This window comes from Triticum aestivum, chromosome 7D (assembly GCF_018294505.1).
Source record: "Triticum aestivum cultivar Chinese Spring chromosome 7D, IWGSC CS RefSeq v2.1, whole genome shotgun sequence".
Classification (NCBI taxonomy): Eukaryota; Viridiplantae; Streptophyta; class Magnoliopsida; order Poales; family Poaceae; genus Triticum; species Triticum aestivum.
Window position 1 is genome coordinate 511,168,469 of NC_057814.1, and position 15,403 is coordinate 511,183,871.

The window sequence follows — 15,403 nt, forward strand, 5'->3', positions numbered from 1 at the left end:
TGCTTATGTGAAAAAGCTTCAACCTGATAAACTCGAACTCATATCGGAGAAATGTGTCTTCATAGGATACCCAAAGGAAACTATTGGGTACACCTTCTATCACAGATCTGAAGGCAAGACATTCATTGCTAAGAATGGAACCTTTCTAGAGAAGGAGATTCTCTCGAAAGAAGTGAGTAGGAGGAAAGTAGAACTTGATGAGGTAACTATACCTGGTCCCTTATTGGAAAGTAGTTCATCACAGAAATTAGTTCCTGTGATCCCTACAACAATCAATGAGGAAGCTAATGATAATGATCATGAAACTTCAGATCAAGTTACTACCGAACCTCGTAGGTCAACCAGAGTAAGATCCGCACCAGAGTGGTACGGTAATCCTGTTCTGGAGGTCATGTTACTTGACCATGACGAACCTACGAACTATGAGGAAGCGATGATGAGCCCAGATTCCGCGAAATGACTTGAGGCCATGAAATCTGAGATGGGATCCATGTATGAGAACAAAGTGTGGACTTTGGTTGACTTGCCCGATGATCAGCAAGCCATCGAAAATAAATGGATCTTCAAGAAGATGACTGACGTTGACGGTAATGTTACTGTCTACAAAGCTCGGCTTGTTGCGAAAGGTTTTCGACAAGTTCAAGGAGTTGACTATGATGAGCCTTTCTCTCCCGTAGCGATGCTTTAAGTCTGTCTGAATCATGTTAGCACTTGCTGCATTTTATGATTATGAAATTCGGCAAATGGATGTAAAGACTGCATTCCTGAATGGATTTCTGGAAGAAGAGTTGTATATGATGCAACCTGAAGGTTTTATCGATCCAAAGGGTGCTAACAAAGTGTGCAAGCTCCGGCGATCCATTTATGGACTGGTGCAAGCATCTCGGAGTTGGAATAAACGCTTTGATAGTGTGATCAAAGCATATGGTTTTATATAGACTTTTGGAGAAGCCTTTATTTACAAGAAAGTGAGTGGGAGCTTTGTAGCATTTCTAATATTATATGTGGATGACATATTGTTGATTGGAAATGATATAGAATTTCTGGATAGCATAAAAGGATACTTGAACAAGAGTTTTTCAATGAAAGACCTCGGTGAAGTTGCTTATATATTGGGCATCAAGATCTATAGAGATAGATCAAGATGCTTAATTGGACTTTCACAAAGCACATACCTTGAAAAAGTTTTGAAGAAGTTCAAAATGGATCAAGCAAAGAAAGGGTTCATGCCTGTGTTACAAGGTGTGAAGTTGAGTCAGACTCAATGCCCGACCTCTGCAGAAGATAGAGAGAAAATGAGAAGTGTTCCCTATGCTTCAGCCATAGGCTCTATCATGTATGCAATGCTGTGTACCAGACCTGATGTGTGCCTTGCTATTAGTTTAGCAGGGAGGTACCAAAGTAATCCAGGAGTGGATCACTAGACAGCGGTCAAGAACATCCTGAAATACCTGAAAAGGACTAAGGATATGTTTCTCGTTTATGGAGGTCACAAAGAACTCGTCATAAAAGGTTACACTGATGCAAGCTTTGACACTGATCCGGATGACTCTAATTCACAAACCGGATACGTATTTATATTGAACGGTGGAGCTGTCAGTTGGTGCAGTTCTAAGCAAAGCGTCGTGGCGGGATCTACGTGTGAAGCGGAGTACATAGCTGCTTCGGAAGTAGCAAATGAAGGAGTCTGGATGAAGGAGTCCATATCCGATCTAGGTGTCATACCTAGTGCATCGGGTCCAATGAAAATCTTTTGTGACAATACTAGTGCAATTGCCTTGGCAAAGGAATCCAGATTTCACAAGAGAACCAAGCACATCAAGAGACGCTTCAATTCCATCCGCGATCAAGTCAAGGAAGGAGATATAGATATTTGCAAGATACATACAGATCTGAATGTTGCAGACCCGTTGACTAAGCCTCTCTCACGAGCAAAACATGATCAGCACCAAGACTCCATGGGTGTTAGAATCATTACTGTGTCATCTAGATTATTGACTCTAGTGCAACTAGGAGACTGAAGGAAATATGCCCTAGAGGCAATAATAAAGTTGTTATTTATATTTCCTTATATCATGATAAATGTTTATTATTCATGCTAGAATTGTATTAACCGGAAACTTAGTACATGTGTGAATGCATAGACAAACAGAGTGTCACTAGTATGCCTCTACTTGACTAGCTCGTTAATCAAAGATGGTTAAGTTTCCTAGCCATAGACATGAGTTGTCATTTGATGCACGGGATCATATCAATAGAGAATGATGTGATTGACTTGACCCATTCCGTTAGCTTAGCACTTGATCGTTTAGTATATTGCTATTGCTTTCTTCATGACTTATACATGTTCCTATGACTATGAGATTATGCAACTCTCGAATACCGGAGGAACACTCGGTGTGCTACCAAACGTCACAATGTAACTGGGTGATTATAAAGGTGCTCTACAGGTGTCTCCGATGGTGTTTGTTGAGTTGGCATAGATCGAGATTAGGATTTGTCACTCCGATTGTTGGAGAGGTATCTCTGGGCCCTCTCGGTAAGGCACATCACTATAAGCCTTGCAAGCAATGTGACTAATAAGTTAGTTGAGGGATGATGCATTAAGGAATGAGTAAAGAGACTTGCCGGTAACGAGATTGAACTAGGTATTGAGATACCAACTATCGAATCTCCGGCAAGTAACATACCGATGACAAAGGGAACAACGTATGTTGTTATGCGGTTTGACCGATAAAAGATCTTCGTAGAATATGTGGGATCCAATATAAGCATCTAGGTTCCGCTATTGGTTATTAACCGGAGACGTGTCTCGGTCATGTCTACATAGTTCTCGAACCCGTAGGGTCCGCACGCTTAACGTTCGGTGACGATCGGTATTATGAGTTTATGTGTTTTGATGAACCTAAGGTAGTTTGGAGTCCCGGATATGATCACGGACATGACGAGGAGTCTCGAAATGGCCGAGACATAAAGATCGGTATATTGGACAACTATATTCGGACACCGGAAGTGTTCCAGGTGATTTCGGAGAAAACCGGAGTGCCGGAGGGGTTACCGGAACCCCCTGGGGAAGTATTGGGCCTTAATGGTCCTTAGGGGAGAGAGAGGGTAGCATCCGAGGAGGTGGCGCCCCCCAAGGGGAGTCCGAATTGGACTAGGGGAGGGGGCGCAGCCCCTCTTTCCCTCTCCCTCTCCCTCTCCCTCTCTTTCCTTTCCCCTTCCTCCTCCTAGTTGGACTAGGAAAGGGGGAGTCCTACTCCTACTAGGAGGAGGACTCCTCCCCTCCTTGGCGCGCCCAAGGGCCGGCCGGCCTCCCCCCTTGCTCCTTTATATACGGGGGCAGGGGCACCCTAAAAGCACAACAGATATTGTTCTTAGCCGTGTGCGGTGCCCCCCTCCACCATAATCCACCTCGGTCATATCGTTGCAGTGCTTAGGCGAAGCCCTGTGCCGGTAGCTTCATCATCACCGTCATCACGCCGTCGTGCTGATGAAGCTCTCCCTCGACACTCTGCTAGATTGTGAGTTCGTGGGACGTCACCGAGCCGAACGTGTGCAGATCGCGGAGGTGCAGTACTTTCGGTACTAAGGATCGGTGCTACCTCTTGAGCACTGCGTAGGTTTTCCCTTGAAGAGGAAATTTGTGATGCGGTAAAGTAGCGTAAGTATTTCCTTCGGTTTTTGAGAACCAAGGTATCAATCCAGTGGGAGGCCACGCTCAAGTCCCTCGCACCTACACAAACAAATACAAAACCTCGCAACCAACGCAATAAAGGGGTTGTCAATCCATTCACGGTCACTTACGAAAGTGAGATCTGATAGATATGATAAGATAATATTTTTGGTATTTTTATAATAAAGACTAAAAGTAAATAAAACAAAATGAACGGCGCCAGCAATAACTTGTTGACGGGAGATTAATATGATGGAAAATAGACCCCGGGGCCATAGGTCTCACTAGTGGCTTCTCTCGAGAGCATAAGTATTACGGTGGGTGAACAAATTATTGTTGAGCAATTGACAGAATTGAGCATAGTTATGAGAATATCTAGGTATGATCATGTATATAGGCATCACGTCTGTGACAAGTAGACCGACTCCTGCCTGCATCTACTACTATCACTCCACACATCGACCGCTATCCAGCATGCATCTAGAGTATTAAGTTCAAAAGAACAGAGTAATGCTTTAAGTAATATGACATGATGTAGAGGGATAAACTCATGCAATATGATATAAACCCCATCTTGTTATCCTCGATGGCAACAATACAATACGTGCCTTGCTGCCCCTACTGTCACTGGGAAATGACACCGCAAGATTGAACCCAAAGCTAAGCACTTCTCCCATTGCAAGAAAGATCAATCTAGTAGGCCAAACCAAACTGATAATTCGAAGAGACTTGCAAAGATAACCAACCATACATAAAAGAATTCATAGAAGATTCAAATATTGTTCATAGATAAACTTGATCATAAACCCACAATTCATCGGTCTCAACAAACACACCGCAAAAGAAGATTACATCGAATAGATCTCCATGAGAATCATGGAGAACTTTGTATTGAGATCCAAAGAGAGAGAAGAAGCCATCTAGCTAATAACTATGGACCCGAAGGTCTGAGGTAAACTACTCACACATCATCGGAGAGGCTATGGTGTTGATGTAGAAGCCCTCCGTGATCAATGCTCCCTCCGGCAGGGCGCCGGAAAAGGCCCCAAGATGGGATCTCACGGGTACAGAAGGTTGCGGCGGTGGAATTAGGTTTTCGTGGATGCTTCTGTTGGTTTGGGGGTACGTAGGTATATATAGGAGGAAGAAGTATGTCGGTGGAGCAACGTGGGCCCCACGAGGGTGGAGGGCGCGCCCAGGGGGGTAGGCGCGCCCCCTGCCTCGTGCCCTCCTGGTTGCTTTCTTGACGTAGGGTCCAAGTCCTCTGGATCGCGTTTGTTCTGAAAATCATGTTCCCGAAGGTTTCATTCCGTTTGGACTCCGTTTGATATTCTTTTTCTGCGAAACTCTGAAATAGGCAAAAAAACAGCAATTTGGGTTGGGCCTCCGGTTAATAGGTTAGTCCCAAAAATAATATAAAAGTGTATAACAAAGCCCACTAATAATCCAAAACAGAATATAATACGGCATGAAGCAATCAAAAATTATAGATACGTAGGAGACGTATCAAGCATCCCCGAGCTTAATTCTTGCTCGTCCTCGAGTAGGTAAATGATAAAAACAGAACTTTTGATGCGGAATGCTACTTGGCATAATTTTTTAATGTAACCCTCTTAATTGTGGTATGAATATTCAGATCCGAAAGATTCAAGATAAAAGTTCAATGTTGACATAAAAGCAATAATACTTCAAGCATACTAACTAAGCAATTATGTCTTCTCAAAATAACATGGCCAAAGAAAGTTCATCCCTAAAAAATCATATAGTTTAGTCATGCTCCATTTTCGTCACACAAGAATGCTCTCATCATGCACAACCCCGATGACAAGCCAAACAATTGTTTCATACTTTAGTAATCTCAAACTTTTTCAACCTTCACGCAATACATGAGCGTGAGCCATGGATATAGCACTATGGGTGGAATAGAATATAATGATGGGGGTTATGTGGAGAAGACAAAAAAGGAGAAAGTATCACATCAACGCGGCTAATCAACGGGCTATGGAGATGCCCATCAATTGGTGTTAATGCAAGGAGTAGGGATTGCCATGCAACGGATGCATAAGAGCTCAACAAAAGAAACTAAGTGGGTGTGCATCCAACTTGCTTGCTCACAAAGACCTAGGGCATTTGAGGAAGCCCATTGTTGGAATATACAAGCCAAGTTCTATAACAAAAAATTCCCACTAGTATATGAAAGTGACAAAACAAGAGACTCTCTACTATGAAAATCATGGTGCTACTTTGAAGCACAAGTGTGGAAAAAAGGATAGTAGCATTGTCCCTTTTTTTTGGGGCCTTCTTTTTTTATTTGGCCTTTCTCTTTTTTTGGGACAATGCTCTATGAATGATGATCATCACACTTCTATTTATTTACAACTCAATGACTACAACTCGATACTAGAACAAAGTATGACTCTATATGAATGCCTCCGGCGGTATACCGGGATAGGCAATGAATCAAGAGTGACATGTATGAAAAATTAGGAACGGTGGCTTTGCCACAAATACGATGTCAACTACATGATCATGCAAAGCAATATGACAATAATGAACGTGTCATGATAAACGGAACGGTGGAAAGTTGCATGGCAATATATCTCGGAATGGCTATGGAAATGCCATAATAGGTAGGTATGGTGGCTGTTTTGAGGAAGATATAAGGAGGTTTATGTGTGACAGAGCGTATCATATCACGGGGTTTGGATGCACCGGCGAAGTTTGCACCAACTCTCAATGTGAGAAAGGGCAATGCACGGTACCGAAGAGGCTAGCAATGATGGAAGGGTAAGAGTGCGTATAATGCATGGATTCAACATTAGTCATAAAGAACTCACATACTTATTGCAAAAATCTACAAGTCATCAAAAACCAAGCACAATGTGCATGCTCCTAGGGGGATAGATTGGTAGGAAAAGACCATCGCTCGTCCCCGACCGCCACTTATAAGGAAGACAGTCAAAGAACACCTCATGTTTCAAATTTGTTACATAAGTTTACCATACGTGCATGCTACGCGACTTGCAAACTTCAACACAAGTATTTCTAAATTTCACAACTACTCAACTAGCACAACTTTAATATCACTACCTCCATATCTCAAAACAATCATGAAGCATCAAACTTCTCTTAGTATTCAGCACACTCATAAGAAAGTTTTTACTAGTCTCGAATACTTGGCATATTAGGATTAATTTTCCTATTTAAGCAAATTACCATGCTGTTTAAGACTCTCAAAATAATATAAGTGAAGCATGAGAGAATAATAGTTTCTATAAAACAAAACCACCGCCGTGCTCTAAAAGATATAAGTGAAGCACTAGAGCAAAAACTATGTAGCTCAGAAGATATAAGCGAAGCGCATAGAGTGTTCTAATAAATTCCGAATCATGTGTGTCTCTCTCAAAAGGTGTGTACAGAAAATATGATTGTGGTAAACTAAAAATCAAAGACTCAAATCATACAAGACGCTCCAAGCAAAACACATATCATGTGGTGAATAAAAATATAGCTCCAAGTAAAATTACCGATGGAAGTAGACGAAAGAGGGGATGCCTTCCGGGGCATCCCCAAGCTTTGGATTTTGGGTGTCCTTAGATTATCTTGGGGTGGCATGGGAATCCCCAAGCTTAGGCTCTTGCTACTCCTTGTTCCATAATCCATCAAATCTTTTACCCAAAACTTGAAAACTTCACAACACAAAACTTAGCAGAAAATCTCGTGAGCTCCGTTAGCGAAAGAAAACCAAACACCACTTCAAGGTACTGTAATGAACTCATTCTTTATTTATATTGGTGTTAAACCTACTGTATTCCAACTTCTCTATGGTTTATAAACTATTTTATTAGCCATAGATTCATCAAAATAAGCAAACAACACCCGAAAAACAGAATCTGTCAAAAACAGAACAGTCTGTAGTAATCTGTAACTAACGCAAACTTCTGGAACTCAAAAAATTAAGCCAAAATAGGACGACCTATACAATTGGTTTATTGATCAGCAGAAATTGGAATAAATATTGTATCACGTTCTGGTGATTTTTAACAATTGTTTTTGTGAACAGAAAGTTTCTGGAATTTTCAGCAAGATCAAATAACTATCATCCAAGAAGATCCTATAGGTTTAACTTGGCACAAACACTAATTGAAACATAAAAACAAATCTAAAACGAGGCTAGATCAAATATTTATTCCTAAACAGAAGCAAAAATCAAAAAAACTAAAAATAAAATTGGGTTGCCTCCCAACAAGCGCTATCGTTTAACGCCCTTTTTAGCTAGGCATTGAGATCTTAATGATGCTCACGTGAAAGACAAGAATTGAAGTACAAAGAGAGCATCATAAAACATGTGACAAACACACTTAAGTCTAACATACTTCCTATGTATAGGCATTTTATAAGAAAAAAATTTATCAAGGCAAGCAAAAACTACCATATGCAAGGAAGAAGAAAGAAACAATAGCAATCTCAACATAACGAGTGGTAATTTTGTAACATGAAAATTTCTACAACCATATTTTCCTCTCTCATAATAATTACATGTAGGATCATAATAAAATTCAACAATATAGCTATCATATAAAATATTTTCAACATGATCCACATGCATGCTAAGTTGACACTCTTCCAAAATAGTGGGATTAACATTAACTAAAGTCATGACCTCTCCAAACCCACTTTTATCAAAAATACCATAAGATTGAACATTCTCCAAATATGTGGGATCTAAAGTTGACACTCTTCCAAAACCACTTTCGATATTATTGCAAACACTATTATCAATCTCATATTCATCATGGGGCTTAAATAAATTTTCAAGATCATAAGAAGAATCGCCCCAATCATGATCTTTGCAACAAGTAGTAGACATAGCAAAGCTAGGATCCCCAAGCTTAGGGTTTTGCATATTATTAACACAATTGACATCAAGAGAGATTATAGTAAAACATTGCAATCATGCTTTTTATTCAAAGATCTATCGTGAATCACTTCATAAAACACTTCATCACAATTTTCAGATTCACGGATTTCAAGCAAAACCTCATATAGATAATCTAGTGCACTCAACTCACTAGCAATAGGTTCATCATAATTGGATCTCTTAAAGAGATTAGCAAGTGGATGAGGATCCATAAACTTTTCGCAAGCGAATATGCAAGCAAAAAGAAGGTACATGGTAACACAAGCAAACAATAGATCTGGCGAGAAAAAGGCAAACGAAAAAGAAGGCGAATAAAATGGCAAAGGTGAAGTGGGGGAGAGGAAAATGAGAGGCAAATGGCAAATAAAGTAATGCGAGAGATAATAGTTTGTGATGGGTACTTGGTATGTCTTGACTTGACTTGACTTGACTTGGCGCGAATCTCCCCGGCAACGGCGCCAGAAATCCTTCTTGGTACCTCTTGAGCACTGCGTTTGTTTTCCCTTGAAGAGGAAAAGGTGATGAAGTAAAGTAGCGTAAGTATTTCCCTCAGTTTTTGAGAACCAAGGTATCAATCCAGTAGGAGGCCACGCTCAAGTCCCTCACACCTACACAAACAAATACAAACCTCGCAACCAACGCAATAAAGGGGTTGTCAATCCCTTCACGGTCACTTACAAAAGTGAGATCTGATAGATATGATAAGATAATATTTTGGTATTTTTATAATAAAGACTAAAAGTAAACAAAACAAAATAAACGGCGCTAGAAATAACTCGTTGACGGGAGATTAATATGATGGAAAATAGACCCGGGGGCCATATGTTTCACTAGTGGCTTCTCTCGAAAGCATAAGTATTACGGTGGGTGAACAAATTACTGTTGAGCAATTGACAGAACTGAGCATAATTATGAGAATATCTAGGTATGATCATGTATATAGGCATCACGTCCGTGACAAGTAGACCGACTCCTGCCTGCATCTACTACTATTACTCCACACATCGACCGCTATCCAGCATGCATCTAGAGTATTAAGTTCAAAAGAACCGAGTAATGCTTTAAGTAAGATGACATGATGGAGAGGGATAAACTCATGCAATATGATATAAACCCCATCTTGTTATCATCGATGGCAACAATACAATACGTGCCTTGCTGCCCCTGCTGTCACTGGGAAAGGACACCGCAAGATTGAACCCAAAGCTAAGCACTTCTCCCATTGCAAGAAAGATCAATCTAGTAGGTCAAACCAAACTGATAATTCGAAGAAACTTGCAAAGATAAACAATCATACATAAAAGAATTCAGAGAAGATTCAAATATTGTTCATAGATAAACTTGTTCATAAACGCACAATTCATCGGTCTCAACAAACATACCGCAAAAGAAGATTACATCGAATAGATCTCCACGAGAATCGTGGAGAACTTTGTATTGAGATCCAAAGAGAGAGAAGAAGCCATCTAGCTAATAACTATGGACCCAAAGGTCTGAGGTAAACTACTCACACATCATCGGAGAGGCTATGGTGTTGATGTAGAAGCCCTCCGTGATCAATGCCCCCCTCCGATAGGATGCCGGAAAAGGCCCCAAGATGGGATCTCACGGGTACAGAAGGTTGCGGCAGTGGAATTAGGTTTTCGTGGATGCTTCTGTTGGTTTGGGGGTACGTAGGTATATATAGGAGGAAGAAGTACGTCGGTGGAGCAACATGGGCCCCACGAGGTTGGAGGGCGCGCCCCCCTGCCTCGTGCCCTCTTGGTTGCTTTCTTGACGTAGGGTCCAAGTCCTCTGGATCACGTTTGTTCCGAAAATCACGTTCCCGAAGGTTTCATTCCGTTTGGACTCCGTTTGATATTCTTTTTCTGCGAAACTCGGAAATAGGCAAAAAATAGCAATTTGGGCTGGGCCTCTGGTTAATTGGTTAGTCCCAAAAATAATATAAAAGTGTATAACAAAGCCCATTAATCATCCAAAACAGAATATAATATGGCATGAAGCAATAAAAAATTATAGATACGTTGGAGACGTATCAATTGGTCGATCGTGAAGACGTACGACTACATCAACCGCATTGTCATAACGCTTCCGCTTACGGTCTACGAGGGTACGTGGACATCACTATCCCGCTCATTGCTATGCACCATGATACGTCCATTTTGCATCATGCTTTTATATCAATATTTATTGTATTATGGGTTGTTATTACACATTATGTCACAATACTTATGCCTATTCTCTCTTATTTTAGAAGGTTTACATGAAGAGGCAGAATGCCGGCAGCTGGAATTCTGGGCTGGAAAAGGAGCAAATATTAGGGACCTATTCTGCACAACTCCAAAAGTCCTGAAACTTCACGGAGGCACGTTTTGGAATTAGTAAAAAATACTGTCGAAAGAATTAACCAGAGGGGGCCCACACCCTGGCCACAAGGGTGGGGGCGTGCCCTACCCCCTGGGCACACCCCCCTATCTCGTGGGCCCCCTGGCAGGCCTCCGGTGTCCATCTTCTGCTATATGAAGTCTTTTACCCTGAAAAATCGGGAGGAAGCTTTCGGGAGGAAACACCGCCGCCACGAGGCAGAGCTGTTCTGCCGGGGAAACATCCCTCCGGGAGGGGGAAATCATCACCATCGTCATCACCATCGATCCTCTCATTGAGAGGGGGTCAATCTCCATCAACATCTTCACCAGCACCATCTTCTCTCAAACCCTAGTTCATCTCTTGTATCCAATCTTTGTCCCAAAACCTTAGATTGGTACCTGTGGGTTGCTAGTAGTGTTGATTACTCCTTGTAGTTGATGCTAGTTGGTTTATTTGGTGGAAGATCATATGTTCAGATCCTTTATGCATATTAATACCCCTCTGATTATGAACATGAATATGATTTGTGAGTAGTTACGTTTGTTCCTGAGGACAAGGGAGAAGTCTTGCTATAAGTAGTCATGTGAATTTGGTATTCGTTCGATATTTTGATGAGATGTATGTTGTCTTTCCTCTAGTGGTGTTATGTGAACGTCGACTACATGACACTTCACCATTATTTGGGCCTAGGGGAAGGCATTGGGAAGTAATAAGTAGATGATGGGTTGCTAGAGTGACAGAAGCTTAAACCCTATTTTATGCGTTGCTTCGTAAGGGGCTGATTTGGAACCATATGCTTCATGCTATAGTTAGGTTTACCTTAATACTTCCTTTGTAGTTGCGGATGCTTGCAATAGGGGTTAATCATAAGTGGGATGCTTGTCCAAGGAAGGGTAGTACCCAAGCACCAGTCCACCCACATATCAAATTATCAAAGTAACAAACGCGAATCATATGAGCGTGATGAAAACTAGCTTGACGATAATGCCCATGTGTCCTCGGGAGCGTTTTCCTTTATATAAGAATTTGTCCAGGCTTGTCCTTTGCTACAAAAAGGATTGGGCCACCTTGCTGCACTTTATTTACTCTTGTTACTTGTTACCCGTTACAAATTACCATATCACAAAACTATTTGTTACCGATAATTTCAGTGCTTGCAGAGAATACCTTACTGAAAACCGCTTGTCATTTCCTTCTGCTCCTCATTGGGTTCGACACTCTTACTTATTGAAAGGACTACGATAGATCCCCTATACTTGTGGGTCATCAAGACTCTTTTCTGGCGCTGTTGCCGGGAAGTGAAGCGCCTTTGGTAAGTGCAATTTGGTAAGGAAAAATTTATATAGTGTGCTGAAATTTACTGTCACTTGTTACTATGGAAAGTAATCCTTTGAGGGGCTTGTTCGGGGTATCTTCACCCCGAACAGTAGAGCAAAGAGTTGCTCCTCAACCTATTGAACCTACTAAAAATGTTTAACTTTGAAATTCCTTCGGGTATGATAGAGAAACTGCTAGCTAATCCTTTTACAGGAGATGGAACATTGCATCCTGATTTGCACCTAATCTATGTGGATGAAGTTTGTGGATTATTTAAGCTTGCAGGTATGCCCGAGGATGTTATCAAGAAGAAGGTCTTCCCTTTATCTTTGGAGGGAAAGGCATTGACATGGTTTAGGCTATGTGATGATATGGGATCATGGTACTACAACCAATTGAAATTGGAATTTCATCAGAAGTTTTATCCCATGCATCTTGTTCATCGTGATCGTAATTATATATATAATTTTTGGCCTCGCGAAGGAGAAAGCATCGCTCAAGCTTGGAGGAGGCTTAAGTCAATGTTATATTCATGCCCCAATCATGAGCTCTCAAGAGAAATTATTATTCAAATTTTTTATGCCCGGCTTTCTCTCAATAATCCCTCCATGCTCGATACTTCTTGTACTGGTTCTTTTATGATGAAGACTATTGAATTCAGATGGGATTTATTGGAAAGAATTAAACGCAACTCTGAAGATTGGGATTTCGACGAAGGTAAGGAGTCAGGTATAACACCTAAGTTTGATTGTCTTAAATCTTTTATGGATACCGATGTTTTCCGTGAGTTTAGCACTAAATATGGACTTGACTCTGAGATAGTAGCTTCTTTCTATGAATCCTTTGCTACTCATGTTGATCTCCCTAAGGAGAAGTGGTTTAAATATAATCCTCCCATTGAAGTAAAAGTAGTTGCACCTATTAAAGTTGAAGAAAAGACTATCACTTATAATGTTGATCCTATTGTTCCTACTGCTTATATTGAGAAACCACCTTTCCCTGTTAGAATAAAGGATCATGCTAAAGCTTCAACTGTGGTCCGTAAGAGTAACACTAGAACACCTACACCCCCTGAGCAAATTAAAGTTGAACCTAGTATTGCTATGGTTAAAGATCTCTTGGCCGATAATATTGATGGACATGTTATTTACTTCTGTGATGAAGCTGCTAGAATTGCTAGACCTGATACTAAAAATAAACAAAGACCTATTGTAGGCATGCCAGTCATTTATGTTAAAATAGGAGATCATTGCTATCATGGCTTATGTGATATGGGTGCTAGTGCAAGTGCAATACCTCATTCCTTATACAAAGAAATTATGCATGATATTGCACCTGCTGAGATAGAAGAAATTGATGTTACAATTAAGCTTGCCAATAGAGATACTATTTCACCAGTTGGGATTGTTAGAGATGTTGAAGTCTTGTGTGGGAAAGTTAATATCCTGCTGATTTTCTTGTTCTTGGTTCCACACAAGATAACTTTTGTCCCATTATATTTGGTAGACCCTTCTTGAATACTATTAATGCTAAGATAGATTGCAAAAAGGATGTTGTTACTATTGGTTTATAGGATATGTCTCATGAATTTAATTTTGCTAAATTTCGTAGACAACCCCATGATGAAGAATTGCCTAGTAAAGATGAAATTATTGGTCTTGCTTCAATTGCCGTGCCTCCTAATGATCCTTTAGAACAATACTTGCTAGACCATGAAAATGATATGTTTATGCATGAAAGAAGGGAAATAGATGAAGTATTCTTTAAACAGGGACATATTTTGAAACACAACCTGCCTGTTGAAATTCTAGGGGATCCTCCTCCACCCAAGGGTGACCCCGTGTTTGAGCTTAAACCATTACCTGATACTGTTAAAATGCTTATCTCGATGAAAAGAAGATATATCCTGTTATTATTAGTGCTAACCTTTCAAAGAAGGAAGAAGATAAATTATTGAAAACTCTGAAGAAGCATCGTGCTGCTATTGGATATACTCTTGATGATCTTAAGGGCATTAGTCCCACTCTATGCCAGCACAAAATAAAATTGGAGAAAGACGCTAAACCGGTTGTTGATCACCAAAGATGGTTAAATCCTAAGATGAAAGAAGTGGTAAGAAAAGAAATACTAAAGCTTCTGGAGGCAGGTATAATTTATCCCGTTGCTGATAGTCAGTGGGTAAGTCATGTCCATTGTGTCCCTAAGAAGGGTGGTATTACTGTTGTTCCTAATGATAAAGATGAATTGATCCCACAACGAATCGTTACAGGTTATAGAATGGTAATTGATTTCTGCAAACAAAATAAAGCTACTAAAAAGGATCATTACCATTTACCTTTTATTGATCAAATGCTAGAAAGATTATCCAAACATACACATTTTTGCTTTCTAGATGGTTATTCTGGTTTCTCTCAAATACCTGTGTCAAAAGAGGAACAAGAAAAGACTACTTTTACTTGCCCTTTCGGTACCTTTGCTTATAGACGTATGCCTTTTGGTTAATGCAATGCACCTGCTACTTTTCAAAGATGCATGATGGCTATATTCTCTGATTTTTGTGAAAAGATTGTTGAGGTTTTCATGGATGATTTCTCCGTATATGGAACTTCTTTTGATGATTGCTTGAGCAACCTTGATCGAGTTTTGCAGAGATGTGTAGAAACTAATCTTGTCTTGAATTGGGAGAAGTGCCACTTTATGGTTAATGAAGGTATTGTCTTGGGGCATAAAATTTCTGAAAGAGGTATTGAAGTTGATAAAGCCAAAGTTGATGCTATTGAAAAGATGACGTGTCCCAAGGACATTAAAGGTATAAGAAGTTTCCTTGGTCAAGCCGGTTTTTATAGGAGGTTAATTTAAGACTTCTAAAAAAATTCTAGGCCTCTAACTAACCTCTTACAAAGAGATGTTCCTTTTGTCTTTGATGATGATTGTGTAGAAGCATTTGAAATAATTAAGAAAGCCTTGATTTCTGCACCTATTGTTCAGCCACCTGATTGGAATTTACCCTTTGAAATTATGTGTGATGCTAGTGATTACGCCGTAGGTGCTGTTCTAGGACAAAGAGTTGATAAGAAATTAAATGTTATTCAATATGCAAGTAAAACTCTAGACAGTACCCA